Source organism: Mytilus galloprovincialis, chromosome 3, assembly GCF_965363235.1.
Source record: "Mytilus galloprovincialis chromosome 3, xbMytGall1.hap1.1, whole genome shotgun sequence".
Classification (NCBI taxonomy): Eukaryota; Metazoa; Mollusca; class Bivalvia; order Mytilida; family Mytilidae; genus Mytilus; species Mytilus galloprovincialis.
The window spans coordinates 47,146,429-47,160,235 of NC_134840.1; the positions used below are offsets into that span (position 1 = coordinate 47,146,429).

The following is a 13,807-nucleotide window of genomic DNA, read 5'->3' on the forward strand; positions in this document are numbered from 1 at the left end:
GTAATCTCTGTCCTGCCTTTTTATTTTTCACTCTATTCGGTCCTGCCTTTTTTTTATTAGTTTATCCTGACTTTTTTTACCTAAATTGTCATCCTGCCTTTTTTTTTTTTGCAAACTGTCTCATCCTGCCTTTTTTTTTCACTCAAAACTCCTGTCCTGCCTATTTTTTTTCAAATTTCATCCTAGCCCCCCCCCCCCCCCCCCCCATAAAAATCAAATGGTAGCTCCCTTATAAAATAAATTTATTATAGAATATTTATGTAAATTCAATGTTCTGGCCACTATCCCTAGAACCCCCTCAAAAAAAAAATTTAATTCCTTCAATATATCCTGTTTCATTACATTATTTAAACAATGTTTTTACCAATTGAGTGTCAAAACAAAACTCCCTATTTACATCAACAACACTCATTTGTACAACCCCCCTTTTTTAATCAAACGAACCTGAAATTCAAAAGACTTATAATCATTTACTAGTAGATATTTGTATAAAGGAACTACAATATTAACCCACAACAAAGGCTTTCTGGGTATCAACCTAAGTTTAGCACGTGTTATGGTGTACCACATCCTGTTACTGTGTATGTTTTCGGGTGCTGGGGATGAATTGATGCAGGGGAATGAAACAAAGCCTCTTCCTTAGTTTTTATTTATATGGTACTGCATGGTATATGGTTTTATGCAGATTGAATAAAACTGCAGTCTGGGACGGATCCAGTCATTTTTAAAAGGGTGTCCCAACCCAGGCTAAAGGGGGTCCAACTATATGTCCCCATTCAAATGCATTGATCGTAAAAAAAAAAAGGGTTGTCTATCCACAGGCACTGTCTCCGAAAAAAACCCAGTGCCTGTGGGTTCATCCCCCGGGACCCCCTCTGAATCCGCCACTGAGTATGATTGATTGATTCTTGGTGTTTTAACATCAATTTTAAGCGCCACTTTTGGGCTTAATGTGGCCGCCAGCTTTCATTGGTTGAGGAAGATGGAGTGGGGGCACAGGTACTCGTCTCAGAATTGTTTTTTCTATTAATAACTAGTGGCCTTGCTACATCTTTTAGGGTTTGAAAACAATCTGTTCTTTTTGAGTTTACCTTATGTTCCTCTTGTTTTTTTGGTATTGATACCCAAGTCAAACATTTGAAGATTCTTATTGTCTGGGTTCAGGGGCGGATGCAGGAATTTTCGAAAGGGGGGGTGCTAACCCAGGACACCCAGGGCAAAGGGGGGGTGCAAAACATATGTCCCGATACAAATGCATTGATCGGCAAAAATAAAGGGGGGTGCGCACCCCCGGAACCCCCCCCCCCCCCACCCCCCTGGATCCGCCACTGGGGTTGCCTGGATCCGCCACTGGGGTTGCTGTAATAATTACCGAAGCAGAAAGCATTTTTAACTTATTCAGAGTACAATAATTATAACAAATTTTTGTATGACCCTGAAGGCCAGGTGTCAATGTCTATAATGCAAGCCTTAGGGTCTAGATAAGGAATGGGGATTTTTATGATTTATTCAACTTTGAAAAATAGAGGTTCTGAAGAACTTGTGTTGCTCACATAGACCTATTTGCAGTTTCAACAATGGCAACTCTCGGCAATGTTGAATAATTCTCTAGTTTTATTGTTAGGCCTGCAACTTTTGTAGCAGAAATCTCGACATAGGGATTTATGATCCAGCAGCAGCGGCGGCGGCGTTAACTAACTTCTTAAAAGCTTTATATTTTAGAAGGTTGAAGACCTGGATGCTTCATAGAATGAAATTCAAAACAGTGTGGCTGTGGCCATTGATTGACACATTAAATTCATTCATTGACTGGGACAATTTAGGTGAACGTTTGTATGTAACGACCACTGCTTACTATGTACTTTTTAAAGACACTTAAACTATGGGGTCACCAAAGGTTCTCAACACCTTAATAAAGTAATTCGAAAAAATTATCAGAAATAACACGATGTTTTGATTTATATCAATTATATAAATCAAAATATAAAGGTAATTCCTGATTAATTTTTCGAATTAATTATAATTAAAGGCGTGAAGAAACCTTTGGTAACCCTACAGTTTAAATGTCTATCGTAGGTACGTCGTGAACAGTGGTCGTTACAGACAAATGTTCACGTAAATTGTCTCAGTCAATGGATGAATTTAATGTGTCAATCAATGGCCACAGCCACACTGTTTTGAATTTCATTCTACTTTCATATTATATAGATGCCTTATGTTACGAAAATTCCTTCTGTCACATGTCCATTGTTTTTGGCATCTTTTTTCATGGTTCATTGACTACTTGAAGAAAAGTTAACATTTTTTGTAATGTTAGTTTCTCTCTTATTATGAGAAATAGGATAACTATATTTGGTGTGTGCATATTTTCCTAGGTCCTTGTGCCCATAAGACAGTTTTCACTTGACCTCGATCTCATTTTATGGATCAGTGAACAAGGTTAAGTTTTGGTGGTCAAGTCCATATATCAGATTATCTGAGTCAGATACTTTAAGCAAAAGATCTATTATATTAATTTGTTGTATGAAAGATTGTAAGGTGTATATGTCTAACTGGGAGACATCATCTGACCTTGACCTCATTTTCATGGTTCAGTGGTTATATTACGTTTTTGTGTTTTGGTATGTTTGTCTTATACTGTATGCAATAGGTCTACTGTATTTGGTGTATGGAATGATTGTGAGGTGTACATGTCCAACTGGCATTGTCTTCTGACCTTGACCTCATTTTCATGGTTCAGTGGTCTAAGTTTTAAAATTTTTGAGGTTTGGTTTTTTTTCTTAACTACTAGTATATGCAAAAGGTCAACTATATTTGGTAAATGGAAATATTTAATGATGAAAATGTCTTGTCTTGCAGGTTTCATTTGACCTTGACCTCATTTTCATGGTTCATTGCTCAGTGTTCAGTTTTTGTGTCTCGGTTTGTTCTTCTTAAACTATAAGAAATAGGTCAACTATGTTTGTTGAATTGAAGGATTGTAAGCTGTACACATCTTCCTGCTATGGTTCATTTGACCTTGACTCTTTTTCATGGTTCATTGGTGACAGTCAAAGTTTTTTTTGTGGTTAAGTCCGTTTCTTAGAAGCTAGAAGCATGATAAGCTATAGGTCAACCATATTTAGTGTATTGAATGATTGTTAGGTGAATATGTATTTCTCGTTAGATTTATATGATCTTGCCTTAATTTTCTTGAATCATATTAAGTTTATGTGATAGTAAAACTATCAACATAATATCAATGGTAGGTAAAGAAGGTGAGCCATTTCAGCGTGTGCACTCTTTGTTTATTTTGTATTGCTGATATTATTATTTGTGTAAACAGTAATTTCTCTCCATTTTCTATAGTTTTAGACAAAAATGTTCATTCAAGGGCAGTTACTCTAATAAGAAGTGGACTGACAATTTTAGCTGTGTTGACATATTTATTGATTGTGTCTTGCTGATCAAAAACCTGTAAAAAGTGACACAGTGGCGAATCCAGAGGGGCCGGGGGTGTTCTGGGAATTAGAACCCCCCTTTTTTTGGATGATCAATGCATTTGAATGGGGATGAATAGTTGGCAACACTACTCTTTAAATTGGCTGGATCCGCCCCTCAGGCAGCTGACAATTTTGACTAAATTCAAATGAGACAACTATCCACCAGAATTCAAAAAATACCTGTAAGGAATTTTACGTCAGGGAAAACCATTCAGTAAATACAGCTATTAACCAGAGGCTGTCACAACGACAGCAAACCGGATTTATTAATATTTATTTGTGTCCTGGCAATATCACAAGAACCATTACTGATGAATGGTGAAAGTGAAAATCGTCAATATCAAATTTGACCTCCATTTTGTCATCAGTATCAACATATTAAAATTTGAAAAGCTTAGATTGAATGGTTCATGAGTATAAATGCAACAACGTGAATGGAAACGCCATTTTACAATCTTTCAAGAACCATAACTCCTGAACGGTAAAAGTCAAAATCGTCATTATTGAACTTGACCTCTATTTTGCCATCAGTAACAACATATAAAAAATTCAAAAGCTTTGGTTGAATGGTTCGTGAGAAAATGCATGGACACGACTGGAAACACCATTTTTCAATCTTTCAAGAACCATAACTCCTGAACGGTAAAAGTCAAAATCGTCTTTATTGAACTTGACCTCTATTTTGTCATCAGTAACAACATATTAAAATGTGGGAAGCTTTGGTAGAACAGTTCATGCGTAAATGCACGGACACGACTGGAAACTCCATTTTTCAATCTTTCAAGAACCATAACTCCTGAACAGTAAAAGTCAAAATCGTCATTATTAAACATGACCTCCATTTTGTCATCATTAACAACATATTAAAATTTGGGAAGCTTTAGTAGAACAGTTCATGCGTAAATGCACGGACACGACTGGAAACTTCATTTTTCAATCTTTCAAGAACCATAACTCCTGAACGGTAAAAGTCAAAATCGCCATTATTGAACTTGACCTTCATTTAGTTGTTAGTAACAACATATTAAAATTTTACAAGCTTTGATTGAACGGTTCATGAGTTAATGCACGGACAACATTTGATTGCCGCCCGCCCGCCGTACATCCCCAAATCAATAACCGACATTTTTGTCACAAAAATCCGGTTAAAAACTCATGCATAAAAAATGTGAAACAAGAAAACTAACAGGCTTATTCTTTACAATATTAATACAAATAAAAAAAACCAAAACATGATGACAGACATGAACCTTATTTACAACGACTGAATTACTGAATTACAGGCTTCTTACAGACCTAATTTGTAGATTATTTTTACATTTAAAAGTTCATATCTATCTTTTAGAGTTTTCTAGACAATATACAAAATTGAGCTTTTGGGGGGGGGGGGGGGGGGGGGGAGGGGGGGTTTACATTCATCATTTAAGGGCAATATCTCCTAGCTTCTGTAAGTTCTTTGACAGTTTTAATGTAATGTTTGCTCTATCTATAGTATAGGATTTTTTCAAGATAATTGACAAAAGTTTTTTATGTAGCTTGAAGTCTTGAGATTTCTATGTAATGTTTTATAAAAAAGAAGATGTGGTAAGATTGCAAATGAGACAACTGTCCTCAAGAGACCAAAATGACACAGAATTAACAACTATAGGTCACCGTACGGCCTTCAATAATAAGCAAAGCCCATACCTCATAGTCAGCTATAAATTTTTTAACAGCTGAACACTTTTCAGCTGCCATAATTGAGGACATAGTCATCTAACATTTCATACAAAAAAATATTAAAAAAGAGACATTTTAGAACAAGCAATGTTCTTAATATAACTTTCTATGCAAATGGTTTTGGCATACTGTGGATTCATTAATTTTTGTATTGATGCAAATTTTCATGGATTCAGGAAAACTTGTATTTTCCTGGATATTTGTTTTAGTGAATTTGCCAAATAAATATAAGAAGATGTGGTACGAGTGCCAACTCTTCATCCAAGTCACAAATTGTAAAAGTAAACCAAATATAAAAAAAGAAGATGTGGTATGATTGCCAATGAGACAACTATCCACAAAAGACCAAAATGACACAGACGTCAACAACTATAGGTCACTGTACGGCCTTCAACAATGAGCAAAGCCCATACCGCATAGTCAGCTATAAAAGGTTGATATAGAAACCTTTAGATAATGTGTTCTTTGTTTTTCTTACCTATACCCAAGAAATCAATGAATCTTGGTATGCCACAAATATAATCCACAGAACAGATTTACCTGTAAAAATGTATATTCATAATCTGATTGGCATATGTCAACCTGTGCTTAAATTACCTGAAATTTAAAATAAAAATCAACCAAAACATCAAGATGAACATGATAAACATTGAATCCTGACAGTCATGAACACCATTGTTTTATTTTTGAGTTATGATAGTGTAAAAATAACAATAAAATTCAGAATGGAAATGGGGAATCTTTCAGAGCGACAACAACCCGACCATAGAGCAGACAACAGCCGAAGGCCACCAATGGGTCTTCAATGTAGCGAGAAACTTCGGCACCCAGAGGTGTCCCTCTGCTCGCCTTTTAACAAATATGTATACTAGTTCAGTGATAATGGAGGTCATACTAAACTCCATCAAGGCACCATACCACCTGAATGGAAAGAAGCCTTTGTGGTTCCAATTTTTAAGAAAGGAGATAAATCACGTGCCAGTAACTACCGCCCAGTTTCATTGACTGTTGTCACATGCAAGATCCTAGAGCACATAATATGCAGTAGTATTGCAAAACATCTCGATATCCACGGCATCCTAAACGACGCTCAACATGGTTTCAGAAAGAACCGTTCCTGCGAGTCACAACTTATCCTTACAATACAGGACCTGGCTAAAAACATAGATCTCGGTGAACAAATTGACCTTATCTTGCTTGATTTTTCCAAGGCATTCGATAAAGTCCCTCACGAGAGACTTTTGTACAAAGCAGAGTACTATGGTATAAACGGGCCAACACTCCAATGGATCAGGGACTTCCTAAGCTCCAGAAATCAGAGAGTCGTTGTGGAAAGTAAAACATCTCACACTGCACCAGTCCAATCAGGGGTACCACAGGGGAGCGTACTTGGACCACTCATGTTCCTTCTATTCATCAACGACCTACCAGACTATGTTCAGTCATCAACAGTCCGTCTATTTGCTGATGACTGCGTACTGTACAGAAGGATCCAAAATGATGCAGACTCGAAGTTACTACAAGAAGACATGAACAACTTGCTCAGATGGGAATCTGATTGGCAAATGGAATTCCAGCCCAGCAAATGCCAACTGCTACGCGTTACCAACAAGCGCAAACCACATCTAACAAGCTACAACATTCATGGGCACAGTTTAGAACTGGTTGACTCAACAAAATATCTAGGCGTCACAATCCACAAAACTATTAATTGGAATACTCACATAGAGAGTATAGCTAAAAAGGCTAATTCAACCAGGGCCTTCATCCAAAGAAATCTTCAGCACTGTCCCCAAAAAACAAAAGCTGTATGCTACACAACGCTAGTAAGACCATTGCTTGAGTATGCATGCTCAGTCTGGGACCCGTTCACCAACCTTAACCAGAGGCGGATTTAGAGGGGGGGCCCAGGGGGCCCGGGCCCCCCTTTTTGGGAAAAAATTTGGTTGCTTATATAGGGAATCACTGAAGCGTGACTGGAGCGGGCCCCCTCTTAGGTCAGTCAGTGGGCCCCCACTTATGAAAATTTCTGGATCCGCCACTGTTAACATACAGAAATTAGAAAGTGTGCAAAGAAGATCAGCCCGGTTTGTATTGAACAACTACCAACAAACCAGCAGTGTAACATCAATGCTAAAAACTCTACAATGGTAACCACTAGCCGAGAGGAGGGCCAACTGCAAAGCAGTAATGATGTACAGGATTGTAAATGGCCTCGTAGCAATACCAACGCAAGAGCTACATACTACATCATCCGTAGCAAGAGGACACACAACACGATTTCTCGTACCGTATGCCAGAACTTCAACTTACAGGCATTCCTTCTTCCCAGACAGCATAAGGATATGGAACAGCCTCCCACAACCTTTGGTGGACAGTACCTCACTAGATGCTTTCAAGCAGGGGGTACTGAGCTGCAGTATCCCATAATCGCACCATCAGACTGTTTTTAACTTGCAGGGGCGGATGCAGGATTAGACGTTAGGGGGGGGCGCAGAATAAAATTTCCCCGAGCGGAGCGAGGCGAAAATTTTTTTGAGGTTAAAATAATCAAAGTTATTGAAATATTCTTCTAGAGTGAGTGCAATGTAGATAGATATCTTGCCAAGCGAAGTGTGGCGAGAAACATTTGTGGTAAAATGAGCGAGAAATTAAAGTTTCAATCTAAAACCGCATAATTTTAATGACAATCTACATTAACCATAATGTGAAGAGTTGACAGATAGACAGGCGGACCGACAGACGCAAAGTGAGACGAAGCAAATGACGATTTTTCATCTGACCAATATAAGATTTTGAAAACGAAAATTATTACTGGTACAATTTATTTGTCAATTCATAATACGTGTTTTTATTTTTGTTCTATTTTCGGAGGTCGTGCTAGACTTTTCAATTCTGTAAAAAAAAATTGGCCGCTAACCACTAAAATCAAAATGAGATCCTTAAAAAATTGTGCTTATTTTCTTGGGATCCCATGTAATACTGTAGTACCTACGGGTTTGCTCCTTGACCGTTTATGCATGCTTCGGCAAAATTTATATGTTGCAAGTGAGAATCATATATTGTCACAAAGATATTAAATAATGAGTCAAATTAACAAACTAACCTCTCGCTTGAACCATAATCTTTATATTTCCTTAAGAAAGAATCTAATTTAGACTGCTTTCTTGGTCTTGCCAGGATGAAATAACCCAAATAGCGGGTAGGGCACTTCCACCTTCTTCGTGGGAAAGTGTCAGATGTAGGGATGTTTTTGAACTTCAATTATCAAAGAAATTGTTTATTAAAACTGCAACTACAATGTCACAATTGTTTTATTCTTAAAACTGCAACTACAATGTCACAATTCTTTTATTCTTAAAACTGCAACTACAATGTCACAATTCTTTTATTCTTAAAACTGCAACTACAATGTCACAATTCTTTTATTCTTAAAACTGCAACTACAATGTCACAATTGTTTTATTCTAACTGCTGAAAGCCTATGATATTTGTCATCAAACGCAGTACCGCGTTTGACACCTTCCTTTGAAGTGTTACATGTTTATAGAACTTAAATAAACAATAGGTCAGTTGATTAGTAATCACGTTAAATAATTCTGTTAAATTACTGTTTTATATAGTAATACTTGTTTGAATGTTAAAACAGATTGAATGCGACGACATTAGGCTAGCTTTCGTCGTCTCTTCGGATACTTATTACGTGCGGACAACCCATGCTTTGCAAATTTTAGGGGGGGGGGCGCACGCCCGCCACGCCCCCGCCTAAATCCGCCCGTGACTTGCACCTGTAAATATTTTCTTGCACCTTTGTTGTCACACCCAGCATGGGCAATAGTGCGATAATACTCAACAAGAGGACTGCACTGTATTGGAAGAAGAAGAAGAAGAAGTTTACATTGCATTTTAACCTTCACTACATTGACGGGGTAAAATATAGTACTTAAAGTTGCACCTAAAACAGCACCACAGAAAAAGTCCTGAGAAATTCTATCAGCTTGGGATTCTGAACTTGGCAAATTTTCCATGGCTTAATCTCTAAACAAGAAAAACGGAACATTGCTTGGTCCATTTCTTAGTAAGACTGCAGATAATCCACGATAATATTCCCTGAATCCATATTTACGTACTTCTTTAAAAGCATGAGCGGTATTGTCAAAATGATCTTTGTACTGACGATCTTGCATTAAAACTTGAATTCTTTCAAAGGGACATAACACTGCTTCTAAAGTTACTGCAGTTAAAGCTGAAAATATACGAACTCCATGAAGCGGTAAAGATGGATGTTCAACTGTCAAATGATGTTGAATTTTATAATAGGATCCAAACATAAGCGAAAGTGAGGTAGTTTTCTGAAGCAGAGGAGCCAATAATCCCCGATACAAATGACGCATGCCTTCTTTTTGTAGCTGTCCCACAGCCTTAGGCAGCAACCATTTGATTTTCTGGGGGGGGCTATGGTTTTTTTTTCTGGACAATTTTTTTTTTCGCCTGCGGCGAAAAACAATCTATTTTTTTCGCTACAAGTCGAAAAAAATTTTTTTCTTTCAATTTAAGCATTACATATAGTGGCAGCTGAGGGTGAAACAAACAATTTTTTTTTCTCAGAATCAAAAACAAATTATTTTTTTCTCCAAAAACTAGAAACAAACTTTTTTTTCCAAAAAAAACCATAGCCCCCCCCCCAGAAAATCAAATGGTTGCTGCCTTACAAACTCTCACACCATGTAACTGCTGTCGAAACATGACTTTATTAATGGGGAATGTAAACCCAATATTTACAAAGGCTGCTCCCCATCCACAAATGAATTCTTCGTAATTTTTTGTGTTTCTGTTTTGGATGTAGGTTGACATTTCCTTCTGAGAAATATTTCCAGGTCTTTGTAACATTTCTTCCATATTGTGGTTCTTCATCCTGTTACCATGGTTACTTAATAATTGGATTATATACACCATTCATTTGACAGTCAGGCATATTCTCAATGATTAACATCCTGCAATATCTGGCTTCTTCTCAAAATCTGAAATGGGTAAAGGAAAGATTAAAATTGTTCCTTATCCATTTGTATTTATTACAGATAATGCATGTTATAATAATTTTGATATAAACTGATATAAAACCTGTCTAAGTCATAAAAAAATATTTCAAAATGCAAGTTTAAATTATTTAATTTTACAACTCTGTCCCATTTTTGCAAGAATAAAAACCTCGCAATAATTTCTGAATTTACAGTAACCAATAATGCTAAGTCAATGATATTTAGTATGCAATTGTAATAGCATTCCCTATTATATGACCCTGCCACCCATAGTTTATTGACTTTTGCATTGTTTAGATGGTAAAGTTTGTGTTTGTCAGTTTAAAGGGAACTTACATATGAGAAGTCAATGGTATTAACTATGCAGTTGTATTGGCATTTGCAATTTTCAAAGAGGTTATTTGGCCCTGCACCTTCAGTCATGTAAAAAAATGAAGATGGGGTATGATTGCCAATGAGACAACTCTCCAGTCCACAAGAGACCAAATGACACAGAAAATAACAGCTATAGGTCGCTTTATGACCTTCAACAATGAGCAAAACTCATACCACATAGTTGGCTATAAAAGGCCCTGAAAATGACAATTTATGTAAAACAATAACAAGAAAACTAATGGCCTAATTTATGTACAAAAAATGAAGGGAAGACAAATATGTAACACATCAAATAATGACAACCACTGAATTACAGGCTCCTGACTTGGGACGTGCAAACATACAGAATATGGCAAAGTCAGACATGCTAGCACTCCTCCTAAACTGGGCTAGTGGTGTATCCGTACAACATAGGAACAGGATCACAACCCTCCTCCTAAACTGGGCTAGTGATGTATCCGTACAACATATGAACAGGATCACAACCCTCCTCCTAAACTGGGCTAGTGATGTATCCGTACAACATATGAACAGGATCACAACCCTCCTCCTAAACTGGGCTAGAGGTGTATCCGTACAACATATGAACAGGATCACAACCCTCCTCCTAAACTGGGCTAGTGGTGTATCCGTACAACATATGAACAGGATCTCAACGTCCTCATAAACTGGGCCAGTGGTGTATCCATGCAACATATGAACAGGATCACAACCCTCCTCCTAAACTGGGCTAGTGGTGTATCCGTACAACATATGAACAGGATCACAACCCTCCTCCTAAACTGGGCTAGTGGTGTATCCGTACAACATATGAACAGGATCGCAACGTCCTCATAAACTGGGCCAGTGGTGTATCCGTACAACATATGAACAGGATCACAACCCTCCTCCTAAACTGGGACAGTGGTGTATCCGTACAACATATGAACAAACTATAAAAATCAGTTGAAAAAGGCTTTACTCATCAGATGGATACTGAAATAAAAATACTTATCAAAGTGGACGACAGGCAGGGTACAACAACAAAAAGACACTAAGTACAGATCTTAGAGTACTAGCAGTTACCTTGTATGTTCTGCATAGTTGACGCGTTAAAAGATTGCATTTCTATCTAAACATTTGCAGTATACTTAATAACATAAGGGCGAGACAAATCTCTGTGTCTACTGCAGTTTAATACTTATGATGAAAGAGATGAAATGTCTAACCAAATTTAGAAAATATGATTTTTGCTTTTTCAATATTTTACTTATAGATTTACTCAGTTTTTTGCAGTGAATATTTACACAGTACATTGTATATCAATCTGATTTTTTTATGTTTTTATTAAAACTCCCAATTTTTTACCCAACATCTAAACATTTTCAAATGTTTTGATAATTTGAAGAAGGCATATGTTAAAATGTTTAATTATTTCAGTTAAAGAAGATTTAAATAGATTCACTAAAACTGGTTTTTGTTGTAATTTTGCAAAATATCTGACCACTATTTGAAAAAAATGAACAGTGGCCACCCTCAGTGACACCAACAAATATTTATGTTAGAATATTCCTCATGTACCCTATCTTTAACTTTTCACCATAATTTTAATAGGCAAGGGGTGGAGCCACATATGAAATCTTTAAATGAGGTTAAAAAAAGGTAACAAATATCTTGAAAATATGATTCATTTGTCTATCTGTTGAGATGAAGAAGTTCAATACTTTGAGTTAATTAAGTTCTAAAAATACATGAAGTCTAAAATTTGCAAAATAAGTATTTATATGATTATTTATCTGGAAAATTACATTGAATTGAATGCAGACCTGACTGTATTATATATAATCAGAATTGTTATATTAATTTATCTTCCACTAGATAATATTCTTTGCACAGAAATAGATTTTTAATTGGGAAATAGACTTTTAAATGTTATTGTCTACCAAGTTTAAAGAAAGATGTAAGTAATTTTAAAGTCCTTATGAACTACTGATATGATATACATACCATTATCTTAGTCTGTCCATATCAATGATTTTGCCATATCCAAGGATTTCTATAGTAAGAAGTACTATACAAATCCTTGCTATATCTATCTGCAAAAGTTCACCCTACTAGTCACTGTTTTATGTGATTAATTTATTGAGTATCATAGCATAATATACAGAATGACATTCTTAGTTGCCACCAATTGTTTGTGGTCAGAATTTGTAGAATAACAATGTTTTGCCAAAATCTAAAATAATCCTTAAAACTTTTCAAACCAAAAAAAAACCCAATAAAATAAAGAATAACAAACCTTGTCCTGTGAAGAAATGTGTTTACATAAGAACAAAATATTGGGGCCAAAAGGGAATCATTAATAGGGTCTGTGATAAAAAAAAACAACTCTAGAAAGAATTATATACAGACTAACTAAAGGTTCTTAGTGTGAGAAAAAATCAGGCATATTAATGATAACATAGAGAGAAATATGATATACTACTTTCATCCATCCATTCTAACAACTGTCTGATAGGGAATGATTCATCATAAAATTAATATAATCATACTAGTAAGTCAGTTGACTTGTTATGTACAAAGAGGGATAACTCGAACATTTTTTTTACATTTTAACAATAACACCATAGAGCATATAATCAGAACATATTAATTTATATTTTATATTATATCCGGGGGTTGGACCACTGAGTTACCAGATGCCAGTGGCGTCACCTTTGTTCGGATATTGGCGAATTTCTGATTTTTTTTACCAAATTATAAACTCAAGTAAATCGTCCAGAGAATTGTCAAAATAGTTAAGCTGTTTGATTGTAAGAATAAAATAAATTTTTTTGTAACACATTTTTTTGATTTTCTTGTCTTACTTAGCTTTTTAATCAAACTGCGATGATGATGTACGATATATTGGAATTTCTTTTAACAAATGACTTTTTTTTGTTTTCAAGCAGAGAAAATCTGTAGAAAATACAATGTTTGGCATGAGAATGATTGTTAGGAGAAATGATCATAGGCGGTTCCAGGGGGATAGGTGTTGGCTGGGGCCCCGCCCCCACCCCTGTGGTGCGGAAAATTTTGCTGATAATATAGGAAATCTTTGCCGTCGGAAGCATGCCAAGAAGGGAGAGCGCCCCCCTTAGGTCAGTCAGCGGGCACCCTATTGAAAAGTTCTGGATCCGCCACTGACGATGTCTGTCTGGCAGGGTTCATCTT

General features: G+C 36.3%; 1 pseudogene; it reads right to left on the reverse strand.

Annotated features, from left to right (window-relative positions):
• Nucleotides 1-5,794: 5,794 nt before the first annotated feature.
• On the reverse strand, nucleotides 5,795-10,115 carry LOC143066266 (mitochondrial nicotinamide adenine dinucleotide transporter SLC25A51-like; annotated as a pseudogene).
• Between the last annotated feature and the right edge of the window lie 3,692 nt (nucleotides 10,116-13,807).